Raw genomic sequence first — 16,888 nt, 5'->3', positions numbered from 1 at the left:
TGAAGCTGGAAGGAGATAAATTGATAGTGAAGACCCTTCTACATATCACTTTGTATACATGGGAATTATTTCTTTGGACTTTATTTCTAGGAGTGGAATTGCTGGGTGGAAGGCTATGCATGTTTTAAACTTTGGTGCATAGATGTAGTACAAACTGATTATCAGTCATCTATGTCAATGGTGGTTTCATCAGATTTTCACCAAAATGGTTGTTATGAGTATTTTATTTTTTGCAAATCCGGTGGACAGAAAACAATATTGTTTTAATTTACATTTTTTGATTCTTAATGAGATTGAGGATCTTTTCATATGTTTTTGGTATTTGTTTTACTCATTCTGTGAACATTGTTTTTTAATTACAGAAGGAATGTTTGTAATAATTCAAATTGTGTCAAGGCATGTGAAGGAAAAATGATGACGGCTAACACGTAATGAGCACTAGTTATGTGCCAGTCCCCATTGTAAGGGCTTTACATACATTAGTTTAAGTTCACTCTCTTAACCATTACCCTCGGAGGTAACCGCTGTTAAAAGTTGGGTGTGTAGTCTTCCAGACTTTTTTCATGGCTAACACAAACTTGTATACTATTATAGGATTTTATTCCTTGGGATTTTTTGGTTTATTCTGACTTTATCAAACTGGAGACCTTTCTCTATATACTGCTGTTCATCATATGTCTTTGTCTTTTTTTTCTCCCTACTTATCTTTTGGACCTCTTTCCAAGACAATATATAAAAATATAACTCACCCATTTTAATGCCTTCTGGTATTTCATTGTATGGATCTACCGTAAATTATCCGTTCCCCTACTGGCAAACATTTAGTTGGACTCCATTTTTTTTCTTTTGCTAATTAATGCTACATTCATCAGGTTAACTTTTCCACATTATTTTCTGAGAATTAAAATGTTAGATTGCTGCTTCATGAATCCTCAGATTTTCCTATCTGTCCACTGTAGTTCAGCCATAGACTTTGAATATACAAGTCAACTTTACTACAGAATGAAGGAATTCCAGGACCAAATGGACAGTTGTGGTACAACCCAGGTTTCCTCTCAAATTACTCGGGTTGGTATAGGTTTAAAGCCTGAATAACTGTCTTCCTTCCTGACTTTTATTATTTTACTATCCTATTTGTAGCTCCTGATCCTTAGGTAATAGTTTTCTTTTCTAGTCTACCATGTATTCACTTTGCAACCAATCTGAGATATCTCTTTGAATTTCCCTAGGTTCTCAGGAAAGTAGGCTTCTTCCCTATCTTGATTTCACTGAGGTTTCCTGCCCTTTAAAATTCTAGTAAAGCTCTTATGATGACAGTTACTTGTCTCACCAACAAATGAATGACTAACATTTCTTAGAGCTCTGTGCATAGAAACATTTCTGATTTGCTTTTCTTGTGGTTATTTGCATTCTTCCCCTTTTCGTTTGAACTAAGAATGTCCATATCCATTCTGGTTTCCAGGAAGGTTTCAGTTTTAGACTTCCTTGTTTTGTTTTTGCTTTGAATGTGTATTTCTTTCATTGTGTTTTTCTCTATCTTTACTTGAAGGTTTTTTTTTTTGGTGGGACGCATCTCCTCCACTTGTAATTCATTCTAAAAGCTAAGCTTTTCATTAAGTGTGTTACTTGTGTTATGGATTCAATTGTGTCCCCCCAAAATATGGTTGTAAATCCTAACCTTTCCCTATGGTTAATCCTATTTATGAATGGGTTGTGTTTGTTATGTTAATGATTAGGTTATGTTTATTACATTAGGCAGCATTAAGGTATATCTTGAGTCTTTTGCGATAAAGGAGATTGAACAAACAAGCAAGAGAAGCAGAGATGGGGGAAGAGAGGTGCCAAGTACATGAAGATCTCCCAGGAGCAGAAGCTCAAAGAGGCAAGGACCTTTCTCCAGAGCTGACAGAGTGAGAAAGCCTTCTCCTAGAGCTGGTGCCCTGAATTCTGACTTCTAGCCTCCAAAACTGTGAGAAAAAAAATTTCTGTTTGTTAAAGCCACCCACTTGTGGTATTTCTGTTATAGCAGCACTAGATAACTAAGACACTTTCTAATTGTTTTCAAGCCATTAATTACCCAGTAATATTAAAAAGTATCGATTATGCAAGAATGTTGCCAACTTCTTGAGGGTAATTATTTTTTTCTCTTCCTTATCGCATGTAGTACAGTGCCCTCTCATGTGATAGGTATTCAGTAAATGCTTATTAATTTATCAATTTTGTTTAAGTACTTTAAAAAAATGCAGTCATACTGACTCAGTGTCCATCCATGCTTTCTTTCTGTCCCTATCAGCATCGCCTTGGTCAGACACCTGTAGTTTCTCCATAGGGGATTTTCATTTCTCTTTAGTATTGTCTCTTCTTCCATACATTTATCCTTATAATTGATGCAGAAGTTTTCTACATGATCTTTCGTTTCACTATCTTTGCCGTACCACCTCACTACTTAAAGTCTGATGGTAGCCTCCTGTGGCACTCTGGATCAAGGTCAAGATTGCTGCAGGCTACCTTAACTTTTCTTTTGTTCCACTCCTGCTGCCCTTGAAAGAAAATAAGCTCAGTTTCAGTTATTAAAAGACTTTTTTTTCATCTATTCTGTCAGGATTTATATTTCTTATCCTATAAAAAAAAAAAACTATAGTCCCTCATATTTTACCTTTTCCATAAGCCTCTTCAGATTGATTATTGAAAAGCTAAAGTTAATTACCTCTCTTTTCCTATCTCATTTGGACAGGAGAGTCCTAAGTAGTACTCTTTCCAAATAACATTCCCAGTTGTGTACTCACTCTTGCCTTAATTAAAATGCACTTAAAATATAATATATATTATATAATACAGACTCCTAGTTAAATGTGATTGAATGATCACATTCATTTATCTCTGCTGCCTCCCCCCAATCCTCTAAGATGATGGTAAGTTCAAGGTGCACAAACCCACAGTGATAAAGAAAGTAGGTAAGCTGACAGTAACCGCATTTTAGAAGTTGTAAAACAGATGAAAGGGTGGTAACTGACTTAGCAGAGTGGTAACCCACTAAGCTACTAGTATGGAAAGTCCAGAGTATGCAAATTTCCAGAACCCCCAGGAAAGCTTAGGAGTTGGAGGTAGTACTAGGTACCTCTGAAAAGGAGAGTGAGTGAGGCAAAAAATACGAGGCACAGCTGAGGACAGGGATACTGTTCTGGAAATGGGAATTAAGTGAAAGTCAGTATTAGAAGGTGAGATCCCAGTATGACTGGGTGGAAACCCCAGGTTCTGTTCGCCGTGACTCAAACTGGCCAATAATTGAGAGACCAAAGTGGGAGAGCAGGAAAGGCACCTTTATTTCGTTGTGCAAGGAGAGGAGTCAGTTGGAGCTGCTGCTGCCAAGACTGCTGCACGAGGGCAAGGGGAAAGGTTAGTGTTAAGGGGTTTACAAGTAGGAAGTTCATACAGATTACATCAGCAGCATTCTTAGTCATACTATGCAGGCACAATGGGGTTTACATATAACTTCATGCATCACTATACCAAGCAAAGGAAACAGGATTCTAATGCAAAAGCTGCTTGAGGTAGTGGAGTTTTCCACAGCCTGGGGAATCTGTCTTACCAGCTCCTTTCTCCAACTCAGCTCTTAGAGTTCTGGCAACCAGTCTTACCCCATACCCTCATCTTCCCACAGACAATTGGATCATTCCTCTTTGGGAAAACTTTTCCAGCCTATGATGGGGGAAGTCACTTCAAGCCTAATAAGATCATCCTACACTGACAGGCCCAACCTTCCACTCTGTCTCCCCCCACCCCCACCATCAATTCCATTGCTCTTGCACTTAAATGGACAGCCCAGGGCTGCCATAAGACAATTAGAGAAAGCCTCCAGCATGGAAGACAGAGGCCAAAATGAACAAAAGGGAACTCAGAGGAAAGAGAGGCAATGAAGTTACAGGAAAACACTGAAAACAAACTCTATATCTCCTTGTCCATAAGAGAAGATATTGTATCCTCCAAAAAGAAAATCCAAACCAAACCCATTGCTGTCAAGTTGATTCTGACTCATAGCGACCCTATATAGCACCGAGTAGAACTGCCCCACAGGGTTTCCAAGGAGTGCCTGGTGGATTCAAACTGCAGAGCTTTTGGTTAGCAACTGTAGCTCTTAACTACTATGCCACCATGGTCTCCAAAAAGAAGAGGCTTTAAAAAAGGAACGTTCAGAAGAAAAAAAGACTCTCAGAAATTGAAAATATTATACTGTAGTAGAAATGAAAAATTTAACAAAAGAGATGGAAAATAAAGTGAGGAATCCTTTGAGAACTGACAGTAGTTACACTCCCACAGTTTACAAGACTTTACTATTCTACTCTTGTAACCAGTATAACTGTACTATTCCAGGAAACTCTTTACTTGGGCAAGAAGAAGATGGGAATAAGTTTATTTGTTCTGGGAATTAAAAAATAAAAAATATAAATTAACATCAAACTGTTTTTGAGCTACAAATAGTAAGCGTCAAATGACAGTTAACTCCTCAAGACCCTGAACTCTTCACCTCAAAACCCTTGCTTGCTGTGTCTAACAATTCTGAACTATTTCACCACGATTCTTGCCAATCCTAATTAAGCCCCAACACTGAAAAACTTAACTTAAACCAGATTGGTTATTGAAACCTCATAAATATTCCAATTCAGTCCATTAAGTTAGTGCTGTCCTTACAAAGAATAAACTCAGTTTTGTCTTATCAACTGGTTATTTTGGAGCTATTTTGGGGGAGCCAAAATCACCACCTATCAAAAATTGGTACAAAAGAGACAAAGAGGAGACAATCAGAAAAAAAGAAAAGAAAATTAAAAACATCAACTTAGGGATTCAACGTCCAAATAATAGGCATTCCAACAAGAGAGAACCGAGAAAGCAGTGGGGAGGAAAATATCAAAGAAATAATTCAAGAAAATTTCCCAAAACTGAAAGATATACATTTCTAGAATGAAAGAGTCCATCCAGGACTCAGCATGGTGGATCAAAGAAGACCCATACCAAGGTTAAAATCATTGTAAAATTTAGAAAAATTGGGACATAGAGAAGGCTGTCTTCCAGAGAGGAAAAACAGGTGAATCTCAAAGGACAGAAAACCAGAATGGCACCTGACTCAACAGCAATTCTCAAAGCTAAAAGGCATCTGCTTTCAAAGCAGATACTTTCAGAAACTCGAGAGAAAATGAATTCAAACCTAGAATTCTATATCTGGCAAATTATCAATTAAGCGTGAGGATAGAAGAAGATTTTTGCATACATGCAAAGACTCAGCGTGCCTCCCATACACCCTATTTCAGGCAGCTTTTGGACTACGTGCTCCAGCAAAACAGGACTAAATTGTAAACCTAGAATGAGGAAGACCTTAACGTCCAGGAGCCAACACAGGAAAAGGTGAAGGGACACTCTAGGAGGAGAGTTGTTTGGCTGCCCTGAGCAAATATTTTGGGTTGGAGCAGGTGGACACCCAGCTCCAAAAAGGCTGTTTCTAAGGAAAAAAAACTGGAAATTGATGGATTAACCAAGTTTGAGTGAATTGAGAATTTACTCAATTCTGGTGGAAAGTTTGGAGATGTATTACTGATAGGTATGTAGAAAATTCAACAAAAATTAAGGCAGTTGTGAACTTAGAGAAAACAAAAAGTTGTACAAGAAAGGAAGTATAATTATGGTCATTACCTGGCTCAGCAATGAATAATATTTACAGTTATAATAATGTAAATACTAAATATTGAACTAAGAAGCTATTGCTATGACTATCTTAGGATGGTAAGAGAAGAAATATTGAGAGCACCTATAAAATAGCTAAATCTTTAACCTCCAAGTTAGAAGTTAATAGATAAATAATTAAAACTGTAAAACAGCAATAACAAAAAATAGCAGTGTAAGTTTGTTATTAGAAAATATCAGGAGACGCAGCCAAAAGAATTAAAAATTTTTGCCTATAGGGAGCAGAAAGTGAGGTAGGGAGATATTATGGATTGAATTATGTCCCCTCAAAATGTATGTCAATTTGGCTAGGACGTGATTCCCAGTATTGTGTGGTTGTCCTCCATTTTGTGATCTGATAATCCTATGTGTTATAAATCCTACCTCTGTGATGTTAATGGGAAACCCTGGTGGCATAGTGGTTAAGTGCTATGGCTTCTAACCAAAAGGTTGGCAGTTCAAATCTGCCAGGTGCCTCTTGGAAACTCTATGGGGCAGTTCTACTCTGTCCCATGGGGTCACTATGAGTCAATGGCAATGGGTTATGATGTTAATGAGGCAGGATTAGAGGCAGTTATGTTAATGAGGCAGGACTTAATCTACAGGATTAGGTTGTATCTTGAGTCAATCTCTTTTTAGATATAAAAAAGGGAAGCAAGCAGAGAGAAGAGAGACCTTGTTCTTTTCAAGCAAAAAGAGCCAGGAGCAGAGTGTGTCCTTTGGATCCAGGGTCCCTGCACTGAGAAACTCCTAGACCAGGGGAAGATTGCTGACAAGGTCCTTCCCCCCAGAGCTGAGAGAGGGAGAAAGCCTTCTCCTGGAGCCCTGAGTTGAGATTTCTAGCCTCAACTGTGAGAGAATAAATTTCTGTTAAAGCCATCCACTTGTGGTATTTCTGTTACAGCAGCACTAAACCAGCCCAGTGCCGTCGAGTTGATTCCGACTCATAGCGACCCTATAGGACAGAGTAGAACTGCCCCATAGAGTTTCCAAGGAGGGCCTGAAATAACTAAAACAAAAGGGAACTGCTATTTTTCGTTATAATTCTTGTTATATCAAAATTATATCAATATTATACATATACATTGTTTAAAAACTCCTTGAGTTTTTAAACAATGTATATGTATAATATTGATATAATTTTGAATAAAAATTAAAGAAATAAAATTCATTCTTCCTACAACTTCTCTGGCAAAGATCATCTGGCTTTTCTCCAGCGCCTCCAGCAGTAGGGATTGCAGTATTTTCTGAAGTAACCGTCCACTATTAGGTAGCTTTAGTCATTAGTAAGCACATTGGTCTCCTAATTTCCATCTATTGGTCTTAGCTTTGTTTTCTATAAAGCCTGTTGCCGTCGAGTCGATTCTGACTCATAGCGACCCTATGGGGTAGAGTAGAATTGCTCCGTAGGGTTTCCAAGGAGCAGCTGGTGGATTGGAACTGCCGACCTTTTGGTTAGCAGCTGAGCTCTGAACCACTGAAACATAAAACAAGCTGTTGTTAGGTGCTGTCGAGTCAGTTCCGACTCATTGCGACCCTTGTACAGGAGAAGGAAACACTGCCCTACCCTGTGCCATCCTCACAGTCGCTGAGCCCGTGGGTTGCAGCCACTGTGTCAGTCAAGTTAGATTCATCTTTCCTGTGATAATCCTTCATTTGATAGGTATGTCTTCCTTACCCTCCTCCAGGCAAAACATCAATTCCTTCAACTGTTCCTCCTGTGACTTCCTTTTAGATGTACTCTGCCAATGTCCCTTTTAAATATGACACCCAGAGCTGAACAGACATGCCAAACACGATTAACCAGGGGAACCAAGACATCCTGTGACGTACAGACTTGGATTGCAATAACTTTTTCAGTGCAGTGTGTGCTTTACACTTGTGGTCAACTAATGTCTCTAGTTTTTTTTAACCCTCTTTATATATAATGCTATTTTCCTTCCCACTTAAATTTTGACCTATGTAGAGTGAAAATACCTTTCAGAATAGGTATATTTTCTAATTATATATTGGTTTAAAATACTTTAGTTCCTAAATATGTATTTAAATCACTGCTATTGTGCAAATTTTAATCTTCTAGATAGTAGAAACTAGTTGCTTATTATGCTTTTTGATGTTTCAAAATGAGATTTGTTTTCCAGATAGAAAAACTAGGAGATAGGAAGGAAGGAGAAAGCCTGTTCACTCTGCTCCCGTGGAGAATCTGAGTGAAATGAATTCATAGCAGCCCCTCTCTATTTCCCATTAGTTTCACTGACCATTTCCATCTTTGGAGTAGCACTACTTTCTCCCCACTGTTCCAGCACTATTGATTTGGGTGTTTAATTTTCTAGCTGGAAGAAATCGGTTATGTCTAGTTTTCTGGGTACCACCAGTCGCCATGGAGTCAATTCCGACTCATGAAGTCCCCATGTGTGTCAGAGTAGAACTGTGCTCCATGGGGTTTTCAATGGCCAATTTTTTGGAAGTAGATCACCAGCCGTTTATTCTGAGGCACTTCTGGGTGGCCTTAGACTTCCAACATTTCAGAGCAGAGCACACTAACCATTTGCACCATCTGTCTTATATAAAGCACAATTAGTTGCTTACTATGCTTTTTATGATTGATCAATCCAGTGTTTATTTTTTAAACAGAAATGCAAGAAAGAGAACATTTCTCTTATTCTGATAGACGAGTTAAGCAAGAGCATTTGATAACTTCACTTTATTCCCTATATATCTCTGTGTCTCAGTATAATCTCTAATACAAAAAAAAAATTTTTTTTTTTAATGAGAATCTCAAGCTTGTGACCAAGGAGCAATATTTGCCTCTTTTGTTGTTGTTTATTTTAAGGGTTTAGCACTGATTTTTGTTTATGCTTATAGGAGAAAGGATAGAACCTGGAAAGAGACCACATGGACTAAAGAGCATAAGAAAAACCAAAAAGATAAGGTCTGTCCTACCTTGATTTGGAGGTAGCCCTGGTGGTGCAGTGGTTAAGAGCTATGGCTGTTAACCAGAAGGTCGGCAGTTTGAATCCACCAGCCATTCCTTGGAAACCCTAGGGGGCAGTTCTACTCTCTCCTCTACGAGACAGATGGCAACAGGTTTGGTTTTATTTCTTTAAAGGGGTTTGTTGTTGGGGGTGGGAATAAAAATAAGAGGCAGAGGGAAAAATTCTTCATTACTTGTGGATTAAGATTGCTACCAGATGGCAGGAATGCCTCAAAGACTAATTCTAAGATCTTGTTTTTGTTTTGTATTCATAAAATTGGATGTGCATACTTGGGACATGTTATCAGGAGGGACATGTCCCTGGAGAAGGACATCACTCTTGGTAAAGCAGAGGGTCAGAGAAAAAGAGGAAGACCGTTGACAAGACGAATTGACACAGTGGCTGCAACAATGGGCTCAAGCATAATGACGATTGTGAAGATGGTGCAGGACCGGGCAGCGTTTTGTTATGTTGTACACAGCTATGAGTCGGAACCTACTCGACAGCACCTAACAACATCTTTTCAAGGCATTAGAAAGAGGTAGGCTCAGTTTGGATTGGTTCCATCCATTTAGGCTCTATCAAAAGTTCTGCTTAAAAGCCACTGTACAATCAGCCTGGAGGAATAAGGTACATTCTCTTGGATTGGCTCATTTGGCTCTGAGGGGAAAAAAAGACTTTTAGGAGAAAAAACTCTGAGCAATAATTGTCTGTCGTGGACAGAAGGACTTCTGTCATGCAGAAATTCAACAAACGTTCATTCATTCCTTCTCTGAACAAGTACTGAGGCCTAGTATATGTCTGGGCGGCCCTGGTGGCACAGTGGTTAAAAGTGTTTGGCTGCTAATCAAAAGGTCAGCAGATCAAGTCCACCAACCACTCCTTGGAAACACTAAGGGGCGGTTCTACTCTGTCCTGTCGGGTCCTTATGACTTGGAATCAACTGATGACAATGTGTTTTTAGTATACGTCATGTACTAGGAATACTTGACCTAATTCTTACTTTTAGAACACTGTACCCAATCGTAGAATACATGTTCTTTTCAAATGTACACAGGACATTCTTCAAGATGCGTTATTTTCTGGGCTATGAGTCTCACTAAATATAAAAGGATTGAAATAGTGCAAAACATGCTATCTGTCCACAAAAAAAGTTAAGCAAGGAATCAATATCAGAAATATATCTGGACTTCAAAGGTCAGTGGAGCAAGGGCGGGGGTTTGGGGACTATGGCTTAAGAGGACTTCTAAGTCAATTGGCAAAATAATTCTATTATGAAAACATTCTGCTTCCCACTTTGAAATGTGGCATCTGGGGTCTTAAATGCTAATAAGCAGCCATCTAAGATGCATCAATTGGTCTCAACCCACCTGGATCAAAGGAGAATGAAGATCACCAAGGTCACACGATAACTATGAGCCCAAGAGACAGAAAGGGCCACATGAACCAGAGACTTACATCATCCTAAGACCAAAAGAACTAGATGGTGCCCGGCCACAACCGATGACTGCCCTGACAGGGAGCACAACAGAGAACCCCCGAGGGAGCAGGACAATAGTGGGATGCAGACCCCAAATTCTCATAAAAAGACCAGACTTAATGGTCTGACTGAGACTAGAGGAATCCCGGCGGTCATGGTCCCCAAACCTTCTGTTGGCCCAGGACAGGAACCATTCCCGAAGACAACTCATCAGACATGGAAGGGACTGGACAATGGGTTGGAGAGAGATGCTGATGAAGAATGAGCTACTTGTATCAGGTGGGCACTTGAGACTGTGTTGGCATCTCCTGTCTGGAGGGGAGATAGGAGGGTAGAGAGGGTTAGAAACTGGCAAAATTGTCACGAAAGGAGAGACTGGAAGGGCTGACTCCTTAGGGGGAGAGTAAGTGGGAGTATGGAGTAAGGTGTATATAAGCTTATATGTGACAGACTGACTTGATTTGTAAACGTTCACTTAAAGCTCAATAAAAATTATTAAAAAAAAAAGAAATATATCTGGAAAAAATACCAAATATTTAAAAATTAAACATCACACTTCAAAATAACCCATAGCTGAAAGAAAAAGATCGTAAGGACCATTAAAAAATATTTTCAGTTGAATTAAAATGACAATACAACATATTAAAATCTGTGGTATAAGATAAAGCAGTGTTTAGAGGGATACTTGTAGTATTAAATTACATAGTTATATAATTTAATACTCATTCTAAAAGACAAAAAGTCTCAAAAAGACACTCTTAGGAAATAAAAATATGCAAGCAGAAATTTAAATTTCAGTAGAAATAGAAGATAAAGTTAAAAAAAATAAAAAAGTCCAGAAAGCAGGACGAAAAGCCAAGGAGATGGAAAATAAGAGCAAAGGTGAATAAATTAGAAGACTTATACAGGAAATATAATATCTACACAATGGAGTTCCTAAAAGAGAGAACAGAAAACTCTGGAGAGAAAATTGTTAGGAAATAATTTAAAAATATTTCACGGAGCTGAAGGACATGAATTCTCCAATTTGAAAGAACCCACTGAGAACTCAGCACAATGGATCAAATAAAGTTTCACATCAAAGCACATCATTATGAAATTTCAGAATACTGGAGACAAAGAACCTAAGAGTTCCAGAAAGGAAAATGAAATCACCACAGAGGGTAGAAAATCAGAACTGTATCTTACTTTTCAATAGCAATACTTGTAGTACAGCAACATTTTCAAAACTCTGAGGGAAAATTATTTTCAACCTAAAATGCATTTAAAAAATTACATTTTATATGGATTGAAACGAGCTGCACAAAATAACAGCAATACTTTCTGTATTATGCCCAAACCACAAAACACTTACTTTTGTAAGTTTTCCAGGTTTTTGCTTATAAATCAAGACAAAGATGTAGATATAGTCATGGAAAAAAGAAGAAAATAGACAATATCCATAACTTCTGATTCTGTCTTGATCATGAAACAGAAGTGGTCGACATATACCTGATAAGAAGCTTATGACACAGGAAGATAAGGGCTCAACAATCAGACTTGGAACAGCAATTCGTCTGTTAAGTCTTTATAACTTATTCCTTTATGTTCATGCGATGAAGACAAAACCAGTGCTAACTCCCTTGTTTGGTGAGCTTACAGTAATGCTCTTGACTGTTTGTTACAAATTTTAACAATGTATTTAGAACTCCTACTAGTCAGAGATCAATTATGAGATTTGTTGTAACATTTTATAAAAGGTATCCCTTCCTCCTATAAAATTTATTTCCCCAAACTTAGTCCTTCAAAGAATTGATCACTCAATACAATTGGATCCATGCTGGTACTTAAATGCTATGTTTAAAATGACTTAACTAAAACAATTACAGAGTGCCAGTACCAAAGATCATGCAGAAATGAAACATGGCACTTTCGATGCTATCTTTTGGAAGACAGATCTTCATAACATGAGCTTCAGAGAGTTGCTGTTTAAAAAAAATGCAATATCAAAATAGTTGCCATTGAGTCAATTCCAACTTATGGTGACCCCATGTGTGTTAGAGTAGAACTGTGCTCCATAGGGTTTTCAGTGGCTGATTTTTTTGGAAGTAGATCACCAAGCTTGTCTCCTGAGGTGCCTCTGGGTAGATTCGAACCTCCAACCTTTCGGTTAGCACCACCCAGGGACTTGAGTTGCTGTTTAAGTAGGTAGATGACCAATGACTAATGTATTCAATGGAAACCCTGGTAGTGTAGTGGTTAAGGGCTACGGCTGCTAACCAAAAGGTCGGCAGTTAAAATCCACCAGGCACTCCTTGGAAAATCTGCAGGGCAGTTCTACTGTGTCCTGTAGGGTTGCTATGAGTTGGAATTGACTCAATGGCAATGGGTTTGTTTTGTTTTGTTTTTAATGTATTTAACGAGAGGCCCACAGGCAGATATATTTAGTGATTAAGGCCTAGATGCAACTTACAGCTTTACCTCAAATATCAACTACAGGAAAAAAACTTAAAAAAACTTCTCTTAGGTATTTTCAATGGTTTTGAATTACTTGTAGGAAGCTCTGACTTAGTTGTACATAGTTTGGTTTTTGTGTCTACCATTAAATCCAGATCATGTTTGATATCAAAATTTATGTTAAGCAAAACCAAGTTACTTGATCTTTGGTTTGTCAAAATGTTCTTCGGGTATGCTTTGAGATACATTTGTCCATTTTCACAATGCTCATTCTCAACCGTCGTCACAGGAAGAATACACAGGACCTTCAGCAATGCATAAACATTAGGGAAAAGCTTGATGTCAGATGGAGGAATTCGTAAATGGTGAATGGAAGCTCTATCTCTTTCTCTCTGTTTCCACCTGATTCTCCAACAATGAAGCTTGACTAGAGCATGTCAGGATTGGCTAAGTCCCTTCTGTAGTCAGCTTGGTGTTCCTGTGACGGCTTAAACTGAGCCATCCCGCGACAGAGGGCACTAGAGAGAAGCATTTATGAGCTTTGAGGCACTGTTCAGAGACTATACCTTTCAGTTCCTGAAAAACGTGCTGTGCTGTTTGGAATACTTAGGGTTTCTTCTTAGTAACTCTCAGAGGTTAGTTGAGATTCTAGGTTACCTTGCTGAGCCCTGCAGAATTTTCCAGGAAGTTTCATTTGAATATCAAGTTTAGTTACCAAACTTGTGGCTTCCTTGAACCAAAATTCATGATAAACTTCAAATTTTTCCTTCACATTTAGCGACTGCAGCACTGCAGTCAAGCTGATGGCTGCAAAGAAAACGCTAGAGATTTGCCCCTGGGGATTTTCCAGAGGCTCCTGTAGAAGATAAGACTTTCTAAAGAACAACAGTGGAAACAATGAACTCATAATCCGTTAATGCAGTACGGAGTACACATACTTGGCTGGCTGTATAGTTATTCTCGTAAATATTTATGTCACTATTTATACAATCTAAACATAGCACAAGTGCTTGCAGGAGACCCACTGAAATTTCAGAATCGTCCTGCTTGCCTCACCACTGAGAAAGACAGATTTCCTTTAGTTCATTACCCTTTTCTTCATTATACTGAAAAAGGACCGAAACCACACTATCAAGTTCTAAAAGCAGTTGTGGTGATTTGTGAATAAAAGAGCAAACACCATCGATTCTTCCCACGGGAACAGATGCTCCCATGACAGGCACTGATTTTGCCAATCACATATTTAAGGTGCAGGAAGTTCGGCAGGGTATGTAGATAGCTTGGAGATGTTTCTCTAAAAGTCTTGAAGTAACAACTTTCATTTTGGAAAAATGGACACAACATAAGCCAGGCCACTGCAGGACAGTACTCCACATTTAATCCCCACTTCTCAGTTATCCTAACATGAAATTACACAGCCAAAATTTCTTCATCAGCTTTCTTGTGTATAAGGCAGGGAGCCCACAATTCTTCTTTCAGGTCATGAGACTCATTGACAAACCCCACCCACAGGCAGATGCTCTTCACCTGAGTGTTGATGGTGTCCTTGTCACTGAAAATGAAAAAGCGAGTCTTCCACTTCCCTGAGGGTTTCTTCCAGAATGCAGCTCTTGCATACCTCTAGCATCTGTTTCCTAACAAAACAATGTGTTAACTGCTGTTGTCTCAAAGGCTCTCTCAGGACTGCTTCATCAGAACTTACCCCGCACTCCAGCAGTGCCTGAAAGTTATCCAGACTAAAGAGACTGTTGGGAATTTTATCAGTTCATCCAGAGACATTATTTCAAAGAACTATCCTATACGGACTAGTTCAATAGATCCTAGAGATCTCAGTGTTTGGCACATATAACCAGCAATGTTTATTTAACTCATCAGATGTTTTATCTTCTAAGTCTGCTGTTCTACAATTCTCCACCCACTTCTGGCGTCTGACCAGGTCCCTCAGGAACCTGAAGAAGGCCAGCGGCAACTGCATGCTTGTCTGTGCACAGTTTGGGGGCCTGCACAGAGGTGAGGTATCCTCACCCACAGATCCAGTCTTCCCACCCCCAGTCTTCTCAAGGCAGCCCACCTGCAGATAGGACTGGGAAGGAGAGCCAGCCCAGTGCCTTCAACCTGGAATTCTTTGCCCAAACTATCAATTAAATATGAAAAATAGAAAGAAGACCTTTTTAGACATGAAAGCATTAAAAAATTTAACCTCCCTTGCACCATGGAGCAGACAGGGTTCTTAGGTGGCTCCCGATGATCCCACCTCCAAATGCAGGTTGACTTTAGTGATTTGCTTCTAATGAATAATAAAAAAAGAATAGAGTGTGGCAAATGTGACAAGATATCACTTCCAAGGTTAGGTTACAGAAGACCGACTCTGTCAGTCTTGTACTCTCTTTCCCTTCTTGCTTGTTCCTTCTGATGAAGTCACCTACTGTGTGCTACTCTATGAAAAGGCAAGAACAGAGGGAGGCCTCCAGCCATTTGGTTCTGAGGAAATAAGGATCTATTGCAACAACCCACGAGGAACTGAATCCTGCCAACAATCACTTGAGTGAGTTTGGACGTGCATCCAAGTTACTAAGATGACTGACACTTTGGTCAGCAATTTGATTGCAGCCTTATAAGAGACCCAGGGCCAGAAGCTACATCTAAGTCATGCCCAGATTCCTGACCCACAGGAACTGTGAGATAATAAAGGTTGTTACAAGTCATTTGTTATGTAATAATAGATATTTGTTTTCTCAAAAAGTTACTGGAGGACAGACTGAAGCGGCATAAACCAAGAAGAAGAATTGGCATCCAGAAACAAGAGGATCCAATAGTGGTGAAAGGCCTGCGAACTGTGGAGAAGAGAGGTCTCAGTATCACAGGGGTGCAGCAGGCCTACAAAGCAGTCCAGACTGAAACAGAGGACATAGGACTCCAAGAGGAATGTCCAAAAAACAGAAACAAAAATTGAAAAAATAAGTTACAAACATATTGAGAGAGTTTAGGGATAAATTCGTAATAGGTTTTAAATAACCAAGGCAACAAAAATGAAGCAATCACTAATCCCAGGGTTAACAAAAACTAGTATAAGACAGGAAATGTAATCATGGTACAAATGTGTGGCTTCGCCGTGAACAGTATTTACATAGCCTTAATACTATATACACAGCATTAATTTAACCAAAAATTCTGATATACCTATTTTGGGAGGATGGGGAAAGGGAACTGTGTGTGTGTGTTGGGGTGGTAGTGTCAGAGAACTAAATCTGCTCCTGTAATTGGAATTCAATAGGTGATGTCTAAAATAGAAAACAAACAAGAAACAGCGATATAATCATGTTACTAGACATGTGGTGGGTGCACATATGGGTTATTCTTATCCTTGATAGAATTAAATTTAAACATTTATTTAAAATTTAAGGGCAATTACTAGAAAAATAGAAATATGATTCCTAACTTTGAAACTAGTAGAGAGAAAAAACAGGAGCTCCTTCTATTTAGCTAAGGCAGAGCGGTGGCTAAAGATCACTTTGGCGTAATGAGGAAAATGGACCTTCAGGGAGCAGTTGCTGATGAGGGAGAATGGGGGCCTGTACCGGGTTAGTAGCAGTGCCAGTGAGGAAAAGCGGGTGGATTTAGAAGAGATTCAGTAGGTAGACTCTGCAAGACTTAGATGTGGAAAGTGAAGGAAAGCATGATGAGTAAGTTGAGGACAGTGACTTAGATTTCTGGCTTGGGCAGCTGCATAAGTAGTGATGCCACTAACTGAGATAGAAAATGTGGGGAAAGGAGGAAGTTTTGGTGAGGAAAATTGTTTTCATTTTGGACATGTTAAATTTTAGGTATCCGAAGGACATCCAAGTAGAGATACATAAGTAATTGTATACATGAGTGTGGAAACAAACCCTGGTGACCTAGTGGTTAGGTACTACAGCTGCTAACCAACAGGCCGGCAGTTCAAATCTGCCAGGCGCTCCTTGGAAACTCTATGAGGCAGTTCTACTCTGTCCTACAGGGTTGCTGTGAGTCGGAATCCACTCGATGGCAGTAGGTTTGGTTTGGGTTTGGGTTATATATGAGTGTAAACCCCAGGAAAAATATCTGGGCTGGAGATGCAGGATTGATAGTCATCAGTGTTTAAGTGATAGTTAAAAACTTAAGGATAAAACAAAACAAACAAACAACAACAACAACAAACCCTTAAAAACTCTGGAGAAAGAGAAGCACACAAAAGGCAGAGAAGTGAACGGTCAGAGTTGAGAAGGCACAGAGGAGGTGGTATACAGGAACCTAAGGATCT

This window comes from Elephas maximus, chromosome 10 (genome assembly GCF_024166365.1).
Source record: "Elephas maximus indicus isolate mEleMax1 chromosome 10, mEleMax1 primary haplotype, whole genome shotgun sequence".
Lineage (NCBI taxonomy): Eukaryota > Metazoa > Chordata > Mammalia > Proboscidea > Elephantidae > Elephas > Elephas maximus.
The sequence above is the reverse complement of the archived record's forward strand: the minus strand, read 5'-3'. Positions refer to the sequence as shown.